Below are 16,690 nucleotides of genomic sequence, written 5' to 3'. Positions count from 1 at the left end.
GACCCTAGACCTGAAGGTAACCAAATGAACAAGTCAAAAGACCACGGACAGTCAGGTGAGACTTGTAACCAATGAGCTTATTCTCTAATTTTATGTAGTTGAGTTTCTGCTTCCCCAGAGAATTTACCCCAGTGCAACAGGTAGTGTTTGCTATTGCATAAACACTTCCTTGTTCAACAGGTAAATAATCAAGAGCTATTCTGTTGTCTAGAAGCACTTTGGCTAAGGAATCAGGTGATCTTTGTGGGGCAGTTATTATCTTGGCAGCAGAATCTGCAAGTTCTCCTAATGTCAGAGAGAGATTTCTGATCATATGTTCGTTGGCACGTAAACCAGCAGGAGGGAATAATGCTCTTCTCAGGGAGGAGGAGATAGAATCAGGTGTTTCTCCTGGGAGTTCTCTTTTGAGGTGACTGTGAAAGTTTAGTGGGGAGGACCAATGGGAGGCCTTGGATTTGTTCTGAAGAGACAATAGAACAGTAAATACAGCAAGAGCGCATTATCCTTTTATCCCCAGCTGTCAAGCCAATGAGTTGCCCAAGCATAGGGGCCATTGCTGAAGCCTTCACATATAAAAGAGTAGCCGGGAGTAAACGTAGAGCTTCCTCATAAGTATCAGCATTTATGAATCCACTGGTCAATATAGAGAACTTGGCGTCATTCAGCCAAGGCTCAAATACTGTATTATTATGTATCGGAAGACTACCCAAATACCTGGGTCGGACAGCAAGCCTGCAAACGGTGTGGGTTATGCTGCTGCTTTGCAGTATCTTTTATATATTCGATGGGTCTAGTTTTCCCATTCCAGGGTTGGGTTAAATTGAAGCAAGGAATGAGAGCAAGCAGATTTAGAATTCTAACCTTATAAAAGAGGCATGCAGAGCAGTTTAGGCATGCAGTGGCATTTGGGATTCCAGTGAAATTACTTATGGGGTGAAGTAAGGGGTCACTGCTGTTGTGGACAGATTGAGGTTTCTGGTGACAAATTCAACAGTCGGAGAGGTTTTCCCCTTCTGCAGTGGATTGGGAAATGTGGATAAGAGTGTTCCCGTCTAAGGAGAAGAGGTAACAGTAGCAGTTTTGGCCATGGGATTTGGAGGCATGGCTATTGGTTTCCTTGAGAGCAGCGTTCTTAGTGGGAATATCGGTGAGGTGGTTCCCTTTAGCTTCCAGGGAGCCAAGTTTGGAATGCCCAGGGACCTTGATTATGGCCAGAGCAGCAGGCAAGAATATGGCATCTAATAATTCCTGAGTATAAGGGCTGTTTTTAATTTTGTCTCCGCTGGAAGTGAGGAAACCAGTGGTTTCCATAACATTGTGAAATTGTGAGCCACTCCAAAGGCATATCTACTGTCAGTGTAAATGTTGGCGATTTTGTCCTTGGCTAAAATGCAGGCCCAAGTAAGAGCATATAATTCAGGCTGTTGGGCCAAAGTAGCCAAAGGCAAATGTGTTACCCTCGATGACTTCAAAAGGAGTTGCAATTGCATATCCAGCACAATATTTGCTGTTTTCACCTTTCAAATAAGAACCATCAGTGAACCATGAGAAATCAGCTTTATCCAAAGGAGTCTGTGATGTGTCAGAGTCCAACAGTCATGAGGAGTATCGTCCGTAGAGGAGGGAAGCAGGGTGGTGGGGTTAAGACTATTACAGAGAGAAAGCATTATGGGAGGAGCAGTCAGCAGGAGGATTTCATGGGAGGTGAGACGACCGGCTGAAAGGCATTGTGTGTGGTGAGAGTTAAGAACAGCTTCAACAGCATGTACACAAAGACGGTTAAGGGGATCCCATCCTAGTTCCTCGGTGGCCTCAACCAGAAGGACAGTTGCAGGAATGGCTCTGAGGCAAGGGAGTATCCTCATGCCACAGGGTCTAGTTTTTGGCTATCATATTCTATGGGTCAATGGTGGTCCCCATGTTTTTGGGTGAATACCCAAGGGCATTCCCTTTCTTTTGGTACACAGAAAGGAAAAAAGGAAGTTGATAATCGGGATGTTCAAGGACAGGGGGATTTATTAAGCTTTCTTTTAAGGTATTAAAAGCTAGGTCATCCTGATCTTCCCAAGTAATTGGGTCAGGTTTGATGGTTTTTAGTAGGGCATATAAAGTCTGGGCCATGAGAGAAAAATTTGGAATCCAGTTCTGACAATAGCTGGCCAGTCTGAGAAATCCTCACAATTGGTGTTTGGTTTTGGATTTTGGTAAGTTCAGGATGCCATGAAGCCTATCTGGATCTAAATGTAGCCCTTGATCTGAGATCAGGTGTTCTAAATAGTAAACTTAAGTTTGAACAAACTGCAGTTTTTCTTTGGAAACCTTGTATTCCTTTAAGGCTAAACGTTTTAACAGGTGGATGCTGTTCTCCTCTGAAGAGGCTTGGGAAAGGGAGCAGAGAAGTAAGTCAGGACCTCCAGGAAATTTTACGTCATCTCAATCACCTTTTTTTTTTTTTTCCGTGAGGGAGGTCAGCCCTGAGCTAACATCCGTGCTAATCCTTCTCTTTTTGCTGAGGAAGACCGGCTCTGAGCTAACATCTATTGCCAATCCTCCTCCTTTTTTTCTTCCCCAAAGCCCCAGTAGATAGTTGTATGTCATAGTTGCACATCCTTCTAGTTGCTGTATGTGGGACGCAGCCTCAGTACGGCCAGAGAAGCGGTGCGTTGGTGCGTGCCCAGGATCCGAACCCGGGCCGCCAGTAGCGGAGCATGCACACTTAACCACTAAGCCACCGGGCCGGCCCTCAGTCAGCTTTTAAGGTGTGCAAGACTAAGAAGGACTTTCATTAAAACCCTGGGTCATTACGGTCCGGGTATATTGTTGTCCTTCCCAAATGAAAGCAAAGAGATAGCGGCTGGCCTCATCCACAGGGATGCTAAAGAAGGCACTACGTAAATCAACCACCGGGAAAAATTTGCTTTCAGTGGGGATGGAGGCCAATAAAGTATGGGGATTAGGAACAGTAGGGCAATGAGGGATGACAGGATTGTTGATTGCTCAGAGGTCCTGGACAAATCTCCATCCTTGGCCCTTAGGTTTTCTCATAGATAAAATAGGGGCATTACAGGGACTAGTGCAGGGGATAATGGGGCCTTGGGCCTCGTGGCCTTCTATTATTGGCTTAATACCTTGGAGGGCCTCTTTATTTTTAGGATATTGATGGATTCTGGGGAGAGGCTTTGACGGATCTATTTGGATCTTAGTAGGAGGTACACTGTGGATTCTGCCAATATCAGTTGAGGATTTTGCCCCTGAAGAAGGTGGTAGCTGATCCAATAAGACAACTAGTTAGTGTCCTTGGAATTAGCTCTAGTGCTGTCAGAGACGGAGCAAATAAAGGATGTTGAAGGGTCATTTGATTCACCTGGTTGACTATTTTGGTTGCTCCTGTCAAATTATAGAATTATTTCCCCCTTTTGGGAGAAAGAAATTCCAGCATGATATTTCCCTGAGAAATCTCAGCTCAATAAATGAATAAAGGCAGAGGAACTAAGGAGAAAAAGGTGGGTATCATTTAGAGGGCCTAAACAAAAGCAGATAGGTTTAGAGACAGGGACCTGTTGAGGTTTGTATGAGACCCCACTATCTGAACTGTTTCAGTTCTCCGAGGCAGGGGCTGTTTAATAACAATGGAGTTGAGCAGCGAGAGTGTAGCTCTAGTGTCAATAAGGACAGACAGAAATTCAGTCCCAATCTGGAGAATTGTTTCTCCAAGTTAGTTAAGAAGAAGGATTGGGAAAAGCCCCTGTGATTCCTCGGAGTCCCATTATTGGGAAGCGGGAGGATGTTGAAAGGATCAGCCAGAGGGCTGAAGATGTTTGGAGCATTTCAGCTTATAACAGTTCCTTTTCCAGTGTCCCAGCTTCTTGCAATAATGGCAGAGGCCAGGAGGGTTTTGATTTTGTTTAGAGGTCTCCATTTGTTGTAGTGGGAAATTAAGGATCTTAGTGGTCTTCCTTTTAGTTGAATCCTCTAGGGTGCAGGCGAGCTGATTTGATATATTAACTGAATTTGGAGTGGACATAGTTCCATTCCATCCTGATCCTTTTAACTAGAAGAGAAAGATCCTGGTTCAGCACGTTATAAACATGGAGTTTATGGCTATCCAAGTGGATTCAACATCTAAAGGAACACCAGAATTTTCCTTAAAAACAATCTGAAGTTGATTATAATAGTCATGAACAGGTTCATCAAGTTTATGCATGCAAGCCTGAATTTTGTTCCAATCAACAGGCTTAGGAAAAGCTTTTGTAATTGTTTGATGAAGTTCTCTGGCAGTTGTTCAGGCATCCTGCCAAAAATTAGAAGTCTGTTTTTCTAAATCCCTTTCAGGATTTTCCCACTGGGCAATTTTCACCCAATGTTGGGTGTGACCTTCACTGACAAGCATGTGGATTAATTGACATAAATCTGAGAAATCGGGTTCAGAAGTTTGAATAACTATGTTAAATTCTTCAGCAAATCTACGAAGATCCTCAGTTACTTTAGGAAAGTCTTTGACTATGGCTCATAGTTCAGCCTTAGTCCAGGGAGCATAAGAAATCAAGGGTTTAGCAGTCGGAACTTCAGAGGGCTTAACTTTAAAGGGGCAGGTTCTGATAGGTTCAGAGGAGGAGGGAGTGGGGAGAGGGTCAGAGAAAAAGGGAAGTTCAGTGAGGGGATGAGAATGGGGGAGTGGAGGGTATAGAGGAGGTAGGGACAGCTTGGAAAGGAAAGAGGAAGATGGCAGAGGCAGAGCCTGAGCACAAGGTGGCTGCTGCACATCCAGAGACAAAGAAGACGGGGAGGGAAGATGAGGCCCCAGAAACCATTTTGACGTCTTTCAATTGTTTGTTCACCTCAGTTAATTTAGAAATGGTATGTTGTAAAGAGGCGGTTTTAGAGTCTTGCATATGTTTGGAAGACTCCAGGTACCAATTAAAATAGGTATCCTTTTCAATTTGTTTAATTTTAGAGCTGCGGTCTTCTAATTTAGTTCTGAGAAAAGCAAGTTTGGGGAGATTATAAGGTCCCCTAATGGCCATTGGAGTTCTAAACTATCTTTGATTAAGTTGCTCCATTTAGTTAAAATTGTGCATGAGGAGGGACCGTAGTTGTTAAACATAAAGCCGGCTGGGGTCCCTCAAGGAGGGCTGCCCTTAGAGCATTTAGATGACTGGGATCCCATTTCTCAGAGGTTTTCCTGAAAGCAAGAGAAAAATTCCTAAATAATGTCAACTTAAAAGGCAAATTCAGGGGCCTGCCCAGTGGCATAGCGGTTAAGTCTGTGCGCTCCACCTCAGTGGCCTGGGGTTTGCAGGTTCGGATCCCGGGTGCGGACCGACACACCACTTGTCAAGCCACGCTGTGACAGCGTTCTATGTAGAGGAAGATGGGCCCAGATGTTAGCCCAGGGCCCATCTTCCTCAGCAAAAAGAGGAGGATTGGCAACAGATGTTAGCTCAGGGCTGATCTTCCTCACAAAAAAAACAAAAAACAAAAAAAGGCAAATTCACCAGTTATTTTCCCCTCAAAATGAATTTATTCAGGAATAGCCAAAAGAATAGCAATTCGGGATGTGCCTGATATGGCAAACCAGAGGCAAATCCACAGAACAAAGGAGGGAGCTGCTTTTATAGAGAAAAACTGGGGAGAGGGAGGGGATGTTCTAAAGGAGAGCGGGCTGGGAGAGAGAAACAGATCTGGGTGGCAATGGCCTCTCATTGGCAGAGCTGCAGGGCCTCTCATTGGCTGAGCTGCGGCGTTTCTCATTGGCTGAGCTGCGGCGTTTCTGATTGGCTGAGCTGTGGCGTTTCTGATTGGCTAGGCTGTTGCGGGGTGGGGAGAGAAGTCTTCCCTCAGTAGTAAGTAGTTGTACTTCCTGTTTGGAGTGATTGACACGTGTGATGGGGCGAGAGCGCCCCCTGCAGGCCTTCTCCGTCTAGTTTAGTTGAGGTTTTTGCTATTAATTTCCACAATACCCTGATTCCAAAGGAATTACTCTGAAATACTAGCTTGCTTCCAGTAAGAAAACAAAGGAGTACTCACCAAAAGAACAATGCCTTCACAAAAAATAAAAACAGATCCTAAATAAAGTCAGAGAGCTCAAAACCCAAAGAGAGCAGAGCTTGGATCCGGGAGAGACTTACCCTCAAACTCCAGGCTCGGCAAGAAAGCAGTGAGCCCAGTGGGCTCTGTGGGGTACCAGCACCTGTTTGCTCTCCAGCCTTGGAGTTGTTGTGGGTCTTCTCTGGATCCTACTTCTGATCACCAAGTAATGTCATCCTCAAAAATAAAATAGTTGTTTTACCAAAAAAATGAGTTTATTCAGCAATGGCAGAGGAATTGCAGTTCAGGAAATACAGGCTATGGAGAACCATAGGCAAGTCTGAAGAGAAAAATGGAAGGTCAGCTTTTATTAGGTTTTGGGAGGAAATTGAGGAGGGTTGTGTTGAACAAAAAAGTTTATTGGAGGAGAACAGATCAGTGTGGCAGCTTTTCATTGGCTGCAAGCTGTGGACAGTCTTACTGAGGTATGCAGAATCTTCTTTCCTCCTTCGGACTGTGCAAATGCAGATGAGTGGTGTATGCCTGAGAGCTCTCCCTCATGGCTTCCCAACTGCATGTTGGAATCAAGTTTCCTTATCCATTTTTCACTCGATAATGCCCCAGTGTTAACACAAATCATGACTACAGAAGAACCACACAACTTTAATGCAGACAGTGAAGATACTGAAATTGTTAGATTTTGTTTACCTTGGTTCAGTCATCAATTTAAATGGAGACTGCGGCCGAGAAATCAAGAGAAGACGGACTTGAGAGGGCAGCAGTGGAAGAATTAGGAAAGCTCATCACTTCTCTCTCAGGGGTAATTTTTCCACGAGTAGTTGTAAATTGGCTGTGTCCGCGGGAGGAGGTGAGTTTAGAGTCTGCTTACACCACCATCTTGACTTCTCTCCACACCCTGGTATTCCCAGTTATGGTGTAGGGGTGCAAAAACTGGACAGTGAAGAAGGCTGACAGGAAAAACATGGATTCATTTGAAATATGATGTTGGAGGAGAGCCCTGCGGATACCCTGTCAGAACTAAGGGAGCTGATTCCCGTGAAGTGCGTGGAAGGTGCCTGGGCCCCCGAGGATCCTGCTTCCTCACCATCAGGAACTCAGTCTCCCCAGCTGCTGGCTGGAGGTTGGCGGGTGCCCCCCGCTCCTCTCCTTCCCGAATTCCCTGTGAGGAGGCTCACGTCTCAGAACACACCTCCCCCTCCCCCATCCTCCCCAGTTTCCCAACAGCATTTCCCCGGGGTCACTGTCACCCCTGCAGCTCTGCCTTGTCCTGTAGGGGAGTTCTGCTCTCTCAGCCACCACCCCCTACACTATCCCTCCGTCCCTCCATGGGCTCCTGGTCGCCAACAGCTGCAGCCCCCCACCCCCACCCTGTTCTTGCAGCTCACGGCCTCCACCCCACGACCCCTCACCCAGTGGGGCCTCCAGTCCATGGTCCCTTCCTCTGGGCTGGAGGAGCCCGCCCATGCTGACCGGTCTCTGTCCATCTTGACCACGAGCCTCAGGTGGGTCATGAGGGGCCCGGTGGGCTCACACACTCCTCCCATGGCTGAGATCCTTCCTCGTCCTCTCTCCTTAGCCCTACTCCACCCAGTCCTGCCTCCCAGCCCAGGACCTGTCCCTCTGCTTCCCGGAGAAGATGGAAGCAGCTGGAAGGGGACCCCCCAGTCTCTGCACCCACAGACCTGCCTCCCCCCTGAGAATGTCCCTGCTCCCGCAAGGGCCCCACCTGTGCCCTGACCCTGCCCCCACTGGTATCCCCAAGGTATCTCGGGGGTCCTCCTCTCTCCTGGCATTATTTCCCCTCGCTATAGGGTGAGCCCATCAACATTACAATTGTACTGTTATTCTTCCCATCTTAAACCAAAAACTCCCCCGAAACCAAAAACCTGACACCTCACACTAATTCTTTGCTCTCCTTTGCAGCAAAACTCCTTAAAAGAGTTGTCAATACTTAATGTCTCCAGTCCCTTTCCAGTACTTTTTAGAAATTGATATTATTCACATATCATAAAATTCACGTTTTTTTTTTTTTGCTAAGGAAGATTCACCCTGAGCTAACATCCGCTGCCAATCCTCTTTTTGCGTGTGAGCTGCCACCACAGCATGGCCACTGACAGATGAGTGGTGTAGGTCCATGCCCAGGAACCGAACCCGGGCTGCCAAAGGAGAGTGCACCAAACTTAACCACTAGGCCGTCAGGGCTGGCCCCATAAAATTCACTTTTAAAATGTACAATTCAGTGTTTTTGTCATATTCACAGAGTCATTCAACTACTACACTAGTTCCTGGACATTTCATTGCCCGTTACAGTCACTCCCCACCCCAGCTCCTGGCAGCTGCTGGTCCAGTCTCTATGGATTTGCCTCTGATGGACGTTTCATATAAATGGAATCATGAAACACGTGGACTTTGTGTCTGGCTTCCTCACTCAGCATCATGTTTTCGAGGTCCGTCCACATTATTGTGTGTGTCATTTCTTCATTCCTTTTTAAGGCTGAGTAATATTCCGCTGTGTGGGTGGACCCCGTTCTGTTTATCCACTCACGAATGGTGGGCATTTGGGTTGTTCCCACTTTTTGGCTGTTGTGTATAAAGCTGCTGTGAACATTTGTGTGCAGCTTTTTGTGTGGACATGTTTTCGGTTCTCTTGGGCACACACGGAGGAGTGGAGTTGCTGGGTCATGTGGTCGCTCTGTTTAACTTTTTGACTGTTTTCCCATCATACTGTTCACTCTTAATCCTGCTCCAGGTGGCCTCTCCTACCATCACCCCACCCAAGTGCTTGTCAGGGTCATGAGTGACCTCCTTGTCACTAAGCCCGGTGGTGGCACTGGGCATGGCCCGTCTGCCCTCAGTGCCTGGCCTCCAGAACACGACCTTCTCCGGGTCTCCTCTGCCTCCAGACCCCCCATTCTGCCTCCCCTGGGCTGTGTCCTGGGGCCTCTCCTCTAGGCACCCACTTCCCACTGGTCCCATTGTTTGAATTACCGTCTGGGTGTCCGCTGTACCCACTATTTCATCAGCTTTTCTATTTCCATAATGAAAAGATGAAAAAAGTACCATCCCTATGCCTGCCACTGTACACAAATTTTTATTGCAGCTCTAGTCACAATAGGCAAAAACTAGAAACAACTAGATGTTCTTCAGCGGGTGAGTCGTTAAACAGACTGTGCATCCACACTGTGGGAGACCGCTCAGCAGTAAAAGGGATTAATGATGGACGCAGCAGTGATGTGGGTGGACCTCAAGGGAATATGCTGAGTGGAAAAAGCTGATCCTAAAAGGTTACGTACTTTATGATTTCATTTATGTAACATTCTTGAAACGACATATAAATGGAGATCAGGTTGGTGGTTGCCGGGGGTCAGTAACAGATTAATAACTTGGGGAGCTATAAAAGAGCAACATGAGGGGTCCTGTGGGGATGGAATGTTCTGGATCTTGACTGAATCAATGTCAGTATCCTGGTTGTGATCTTGACTGTAGTTTTCGAGATGGTCATTCATTTGCTCATTCATTTCAAGACGGTAATGTCTTGAAAACCGGCTAAAGGGTATATGGGGTGTCGCTTTATTATTTCTTACAAGTGCATGTGTATCCACAATTATCTCAAAATAGAATGTTTATTTATTTTTTTCCTGAGGGAGATTGGTCCTGAGCTAACATCTGTGCCAATCTTCCTCTATTTTGTGTGTGGGGCACTTCCACAGCATGGCTTGATGAGCGGTGCATAGGTCTGTGCCCGGGATCCGAACCTGCGAACCCCAGGCTGCCAAAGCGGAGTGGGTGAACTTGACTGCTACACCACTGGGCCAGCCCCAAAATGTTTAATATTTTTTTTAAAAAGTTTTAAGAAGGTCTCAATTACAGGTTTTTCTATTTTACAGATATCCTGAAAGTTGGAGTGATTAAATGACTTCTAAGATTCTTCCAGCTCTAACATTCCATAGTTTAAATGTTTAAAACGACTTACATATACTTGAGCTGAAATCTGTTCCCCAGTAGATGCTGAAGTGTCCGGAACGGCTGTGACACACTAAGTCCTAAGCCGACCTTCGTAAGGAAGCTGCGTGGCGCCCCTCCCCAAAAGGGGACCGCCTGCAGTTGCCTGCATCATCAAAGGCAGACTTCCCAGGCTCCAGCCTGAATCAGGCCTCTTCATGTTCTGCTTTATGTGGGCAGACCTGCTAATGTTGTTTGGATCAGACAATTCCTACATCAGTAGAAGAGTCCAGAAAAGGGAACTATTTCTCAGGTGAGAACATGACCAGAGGTCAGCCTGGCACTGGAACTTACTTCCAGAGGAACTCGATAATTCTCTGTGGTCGATTCTCGAGCACAGATGTCAATCGAGTGGTCAGGAATGGGGTATTTGGTTATTGATTGTAGCCCAATACAAGGAAATTTTTGTTTTTTGTTTAAACATTGAGCACTTTCCAAGAAAAAATAAAATGCCACATAAGATTTTTCTCTCAGGAAATAAAAATGGCCTTGGATGTGATTTAGACACTTGCCGACCAAGATCAGCTCTGTGAGGCCTGGCTCTACCCTGGGCTACATCTGCCCTACAGGTTCATAGAGCGCCTCCCAATTCAGGGCACTTGCTGTCAGCTGCATCTCCCTGGAGGGCTCATCGAGGGGGTACCCGCTGTTGGGCTCCCTGCCCAGGACTCACGTCTCCAAAGCCCACCACTTCAGCCTGTTTCCAGGCTGCTGACCATCTACTCCTTAGCTGAGGCCCTTGCCCCCTAGGGAAATCTTAGAGAAGAAAAGCAGGGATGACAAGGAAGGGGAGCGTTCTGACAGGCGTAGTGTGCTCTCCTCCAGCCAACAAAGACAGCCTGTGTGTCAGGAAGCCATGCAGACAAAAGAGGCTCAAGATTAATCTCCTTTGAGGTTCAGAGTTGAAAGGAGAATATAAAACAGGGCAATTTTTTTTTTTCTGCTGAGGAAGATTCTCCCTGAGCTGACATCTGTTGCCAGTCTTCCTCTATTTTGTGTGTGGGACACCACCCCAGCATGGCCACTGACGAGTGGTGTAGGTCTGTGCCCGGAAACCAAACCCGGGCTGCTGAAGCGGAGCACGCCGAACTTAACCACTAGGCCACCAGGGCTGTCCCTAAAACAAGGAAATTTTCAGTTCACTCCAGCAGGACTCTATGGTGGTCAGGGCTTTGTCCTCCGGGAAGTAGGTGTGCTGGTGTCATTTGGACCTGGAGCAGCGCTATCTGTCTTTGTTCTCAAGACATAAACCCACGTCCCTTTCACTCGCCCTGCAGTTTCACACTAAACAATCTGCTGCTGGTCTCTGAGCTGATTTCTACTCACAGGCCTTCAAAGTGGGCGTCTGTGCTGGGATTGGAAAGCTAGACACGAGACAAGTACACAGCCATGTGCCGTCCCGCATCACGGCCACTCTGAGGGCCAGGGCCTGCTCCGCGCTGTGTGCTGCTGTCCGCAGGGAGAAGTGAGACAGAGAGCGAGGGGTGGAAACTTAGAGCAAACTGACAGTGCAGTGTTATGTCTGATGAGTCTGGTGATGCAAAAATAGAGCCTGTAAAAAAGAAGAGTGTGTCCAGAAGTGAACGAATGAGCAAATGCATTACACCCAGGAACATCTGGGCGCGATTCCTGACATCCGAGGATAAGGGGCCAGTCTGAGGAGCTTCCAGAGGGAGAAGGCAGGTCATTTACAAAGGAAGGAGGCCTTCCTTTGGCCAGCAGCAGCTCTGGATGTCGGAAGGAAGAGGAACATCTATGGACTATTACGAGAAAAAGGCAAATCCAGGATGCCTGTATTTAACTGAAAAGCATTCGTCTGTGGTGGGGAAGGAAACCATGCCCCCAAAAAGTCAAAAACAAAGAGAAACCAAAAGGAAGAAGAGGGGGTTAATAAAGAGAAAAGCTTAATTAAATAAGTAATTAAATCAGAAAGTATAAAATTAATAAAACCAAAAACGAGTTCTTTGAAAAGACCAGTGAAATAAACTTGTGACAAGACTAATTAAGAAAAAACAAGAGAGAAGTGAAAAAAATAATAACATTAATGAAAGGAGAGAACCATAGATGTAAACAAGATCTGTAGTGTACACACATGATTATAATGTGAAAACCTCCCCAAGAAATTGGGTGACTTCCTAGCAGTACCGTCTATCAAAACGGACCTAAGAAGAAACAGAACTGGAGCAGGCGATAAGCATCAGAGACCAAACAGGTTAAGAAAGTTCCTGCCGCACAGGCGCCAGACCTGCACAGGTGAGTCCTTGCAGCCGTGCAACTGCACCGTCTTGGACGTGGGTCCCGGGCCCCAGGCAAGCCTCGAGACGACAGAGCCCCCGCCTCGTCCTGACTGCAACTCCCAGAGACCCTGAGCCAGGACCACTTGGCCCAGCTGCTCCTGATTCGTGACCTTGGACACCGCAAGACAATAAATGGTGGTGGTGGTTCTGAGCCGCTCAGTTTGGGGCAGTTCATTGGGCAGTGATAGGTAACTGATAAGACGGTAAAGCTGTCTGGCATTACCATGAGGGCAGAGCTGGAGCCGGGTTCCCGGGAGACTGTGCTCTGCTGCAGAGAGCACCTGGTGCCCGCTGGCCGGGAGTGGCCGCCTGGTGCATATCCCATCCTGGCGGCTGGGGCTGGGAGGAGTGAGCAGGTGCAGCCATCTCCTTTCTGAAGCTGATCCCATCATAGTTTAACTTCTAAAAATAACATTTCTGGGTTTTTTTTTCATGAATACAAAGCAGAGTGTGTTCATTGTATAATATTTAGAAAATACAGAAAATAAAAGAACATATAGAGATGGGGTGGTCTGTGCCCCCCCCAGGCACATGTGGGTCAGAGGCCCAGCTGGTCCTTTTGCACACATTCTGTTCAGTTTTGAGAAAGGGCCCCAGCACACACTGCAGCATAGCCACTTTCATTAAATACAGCTTTATGCCATACTGTGAGGAATTTTTCCATGATATTAAATATTTCTGTAAAATTTGTTTTTAAAATTTTTTTTTTGGTGAGGAGGATTGGCCCTGAGCTAACATCTGTTGCCAGTCTTCCTCTATTTTGTATGTGGGACGCTGCCACAGCATGGCTTGATGAGTGGTGTGTAGGTCGGCGCCTGGGATCCGAACCTGCGAACCCTGGACCACTGAAGTGGAGTGCACGAGCTTAACTACTATGCCAGCGGACCGGGCCCCTGAAATGTGCTTTTTTTTTTTTGTGAGGAAGATCAGCCGTGAGCTAACATCCATGCCAATCCTCTTTTTGCTGAGGAAGACTGGCCCTGGGCCAACATCCCTGCCCATCTTCCTCCACTTTATATGGGACGCCGCCACAGCATGGCTTGCCAAGCAGTGCGTCGGTGCGCGCCCAGGATCCGAACCGGCGAACCCCGGGCCGCCGCAGCGGAGCACGCATACTCAACCGCTTGCGCCACCGGCTGGCCCCGAGTTGTTCACTTTAAAAGGGTAAATTTTATGGTATGTGAATTATATCTCAAACCTATAAAAATCACCAAGATGTATGCACAAACATTTAATTCCGTTTGAAAACCAGGTGAAATAGCTTTCAAGTGAGTGCTATTTAACTGAAGAGGCTTGAGCGGCCCGTTTGCATTTGCAGGGGTCCGGGCTGTGCACCCCCATGTCCCTGGGGATCTGGGGTGGTGACCCCGTCCCCACCTGCGTTTGGAATTTGAGGACAGCACAGTGAATTTCCCCAATGCCGTTGTGAGGATCCGTGGCCGTGCGGTCCAGGCTGTCTGCTTGTTCTGCTCCGTGGGTCTGGGCAGGCCCGGTGCAGACAAGTGGAGCTTTGGAGAGGCCTGGGCATCTCGGGTCGGGGAGGCAGCCGGGGCCTCCGGGGCCACTCTTCTGTCGGTCAGCCACGTTTGTCTTTCAAGGCCAGTGCGTCCAGCAGAAATATGTGAACCACACGTGTGATTTTAAATTTTCTAGTAGACACACTAAAAATATAAAAAGAAATGGAAAATTAATTTTACTAATATATTTTATTTAGTCCCAGTATACCCAAAATATTGCCATTCTCACATGTAATCCCTATTGAAAAAAATCAGTACTGAGACGTTTTATGCTGTCTGTTATCCCGTGTGCGTTTTGTGCTTATAGCAGCGTCAGATGACCTGTCGGATGCAGGGGGCAGCAGTGTGAGGGCTGGGCGGGGATGGGGGCTCCAGGCCTCCCCTGTCGGGTGACGGCTTCTGGGGCTCCGAGGCTGGCGCTGACCGACCACAGTCTAGCCTGGCTCCACCGTGTTCTTGCCACATGTCCTGTCGGTAACGTGGGGGGTGGCCACTGTCCATGGGGCCCGGAGGGCTGGGCAAGGCGTGGACAGCCCTGGCGAGGAGTCATACTCTCAGAAGGGTTCATGGTGCACGGGGCAGTGAGGCTTCTCCGGGAGGTGAGGTCTGGGGACCGCCAGCCCTCCCTTGTCACCCGCTCTACGGCCCTTCGATGAAGGGCACAGGACCACCTGGAGGGGGCACATGCAGCCAGCACCCCCATACTTCTGGAAAATGTTGACCTTAAAAATAAAACAGCCAGGGGGCCGGCCCGGTGGCGTAGGGGTTAAGTTCGCGTGTTCTGCTTTGGTGGCCTGGGGTTTGCCGGTTTGAATTCTGGGCTCAGACCCACTCACCGCTCATCAAGCCATGCTGAGGTGGCGTCCCACATAGAAGAGCTACAACTCTACAACTGTGATACACGACTATGCACTGGGGCTTTGGGGAGAAAAAGAAAAAGGGAGAGGGGGGCTGGCCCTGTGGCATAGTGTTTAAGTGCGCGTGCTCCACTGCTGGCGGCCCGGGTTCAGATCCTGGACGTGTACTGATGCATCGCTTGTCGCTCCATGCTCTGGCAGCGTCCCATATCAAGTGGAGGAAGATAGGCACAGATGTTAGCTCAGGGCTAGTCTTCCTCAGCAAAAAGAGGAGGATTAGCATGAATGTTAGCTCAGGGCTCATCTTCCTCACACACAAAAAAAAAACGAAAAAAGAAAAAGGGGAGGATTGGCAACAGATGTTAGCACAGGGCCAATCTTCCTCAAAAAAAATAAATACATACATAAAATAAATAAAACAGCCAGTTATTTCACCAGCAAGATGGGTTTACTCGGAAATACAGAGGAACTGCGACTCGAGGGACGAGAGGCTGCAGCAAACACCACAGGCAAGGCCAGCAAACAGAGGAGAGGAGCGTCCCTTTACAGAGAGGAAGGAGGGCGTTGGGAGGGGCTGTCTGAAGGAAGTCCACTGGAGGAGAGCGGGAGTTCAGGGTGGTGACGGCTTCTCACTGGCTGAGCTGCAGGGTCCTGGGTTTCCTACAGGAGAAGCAGGTAGTCTCTCCTGTTGGGGCCCGTAATTGACCATCTTCCTGTGGTTGACTTGAGTGGTGCTGCTAAGAGCTCCCCCTTCTGGCCTCCCCACTCCATTGTGGTGAGTTTTCCCTTTATTAATTTTCACAAAAACAACACAGAAGAATGGCAAAGGAAGCATGATTTGGCAGCCAAACCAGTGCTGTGATGACCTCTCTAAAGGTCATTTCAGTTACGCACTGCAGTGTGCAGAAAACACCATTGTGTCTGCAGCCACAGGAGGCCCCCAGCCTTGTTCTCCTGGGACAGACGTTCGGACCAGCCCAGGCCCCAGGGTAGCTGTGTTTGACTCCCAGCTGGCAACGTGGCTTCTTGTGGAGTCCAATTTCTGCCCATCTGGGTTATCTGAAGGGCAGCCAGGAGATGGCTCGAAGCATCTGCTCCGTGCTGCCCTTCCTAGGTCCGTGGGACTTCCGCCTGGGATCTCAGGCTCTGTGCCTCCCGCTCTCAAAGCCTCTCTGAGGAGAGACCACCGACCTGAAGAACGTGCCTCCCAGCCCGTCTCTGACCAGCCGGACGCCTGTGCTGCTTGTCCTTTGGACGTGAGGGGTAGCTGGTCACAGTGCTCGCTGCGTGCTCCTCCCAGCTCCACCCACCCCTGCTGCCCGCTTCACTGAGCGGCTGGACTGGGATCTGGGCGGGGCTCGCCCTGGAGCCGATGTCCCCAGGTTGGGGGTATGACCCTCCTGAGGTCTACTTCCCCTGGCCGGGCCTGGCGGCTCTCCTCAGGGCCTGATCGAGGGGCGGGGTTTGGGAGGCGTCTGTACTCAGAGCCCTGGGCCCTCTGGCCTTGGGGCTGGCTCGGTCAGTGCGCCAAGCAGGAGGCCTGGCAGGTGTGGGGCTGGCACACCTGGAGGCTCTGGATTGTCCCGGAACCTGTAGCAGATGCTGGGGGGCCTTCCTGGGCCTGGCTCAGCTGGGCTGGCTCCCAGGTGAGCTGCCCGATAAGCTCCCCAGGCCGGCTCTCAGGAGGAGGCAGTCTGGCCTGCAAGGTGCATCTCTCTGGAAACTGCCCTGCGCCCTCCCCTGAGGGCAAGGCTGTGTCTCCTAGGTGGATTGGCCTCTGGGCTGGGGGCTCCTCCCTCAGGCTCGGAGCAAGGGCTGGGGCTGCAGGAGCCTTTGGGGTGAGCGGGCTCTTTGAAGCAGATGTCCCATCTGTTGCAGGGTTCGCAGCAAGAGCTTGGCTCAGGGTAGCTACCTTTCAGAAAAAAATCACGATGCTTAAATGAGTTGCACATGTTGGCTGTTCATTTCA

The 16,690-nt window shown here is 48.9% G+C and overlaps 1 protein-coding gene across 5 annotated transcripts in view; it reads left to right on the top strand.

The window, feature by feature from the left end:
• The window catches only part of EXD3 (exonuclease 3'-5' domain containing 3), a 106,152-nt gene that overhangs the window by 2,224 nt on the left and 87,238 nt on the right, over positions 1-16,690 (top strand). The window contains exon 2 of one of the 5 annotated variants that reach the window (XM_058524585.1): positions 9,936-13,523. The exons of the other annotated variants lie outside the window; for them this stretch is intronic. The gene's annotated coding sequence lies outside the window, so the exon portion shown is untranslated. The remainder of the gene's footprint in view (positions 1-9,935; positions 13,524-16,690) is intronic. 5 annotated transcript variants of the gene reach the window in all.

Source organism: Diceros bicornis, chromosome 28, assembly GCF_020826845.1.
Source record: "Diceros bicornis minor isolate mBicDic1 chromosome 28, mDicBic1.mat.cur, whole genome shotgun sequence".
Taxonomy (NCBI): Eukaryota; Metazoa; Chordata; class Mammalia; order Perissodactyla; family Rhinocerotidae; genus Diceros; species Diceros bicornis.
Note: the sequence above shows the minus strand (reverse complement) of the source record. Positions and strands in the feature narration are given on the sequence as shown.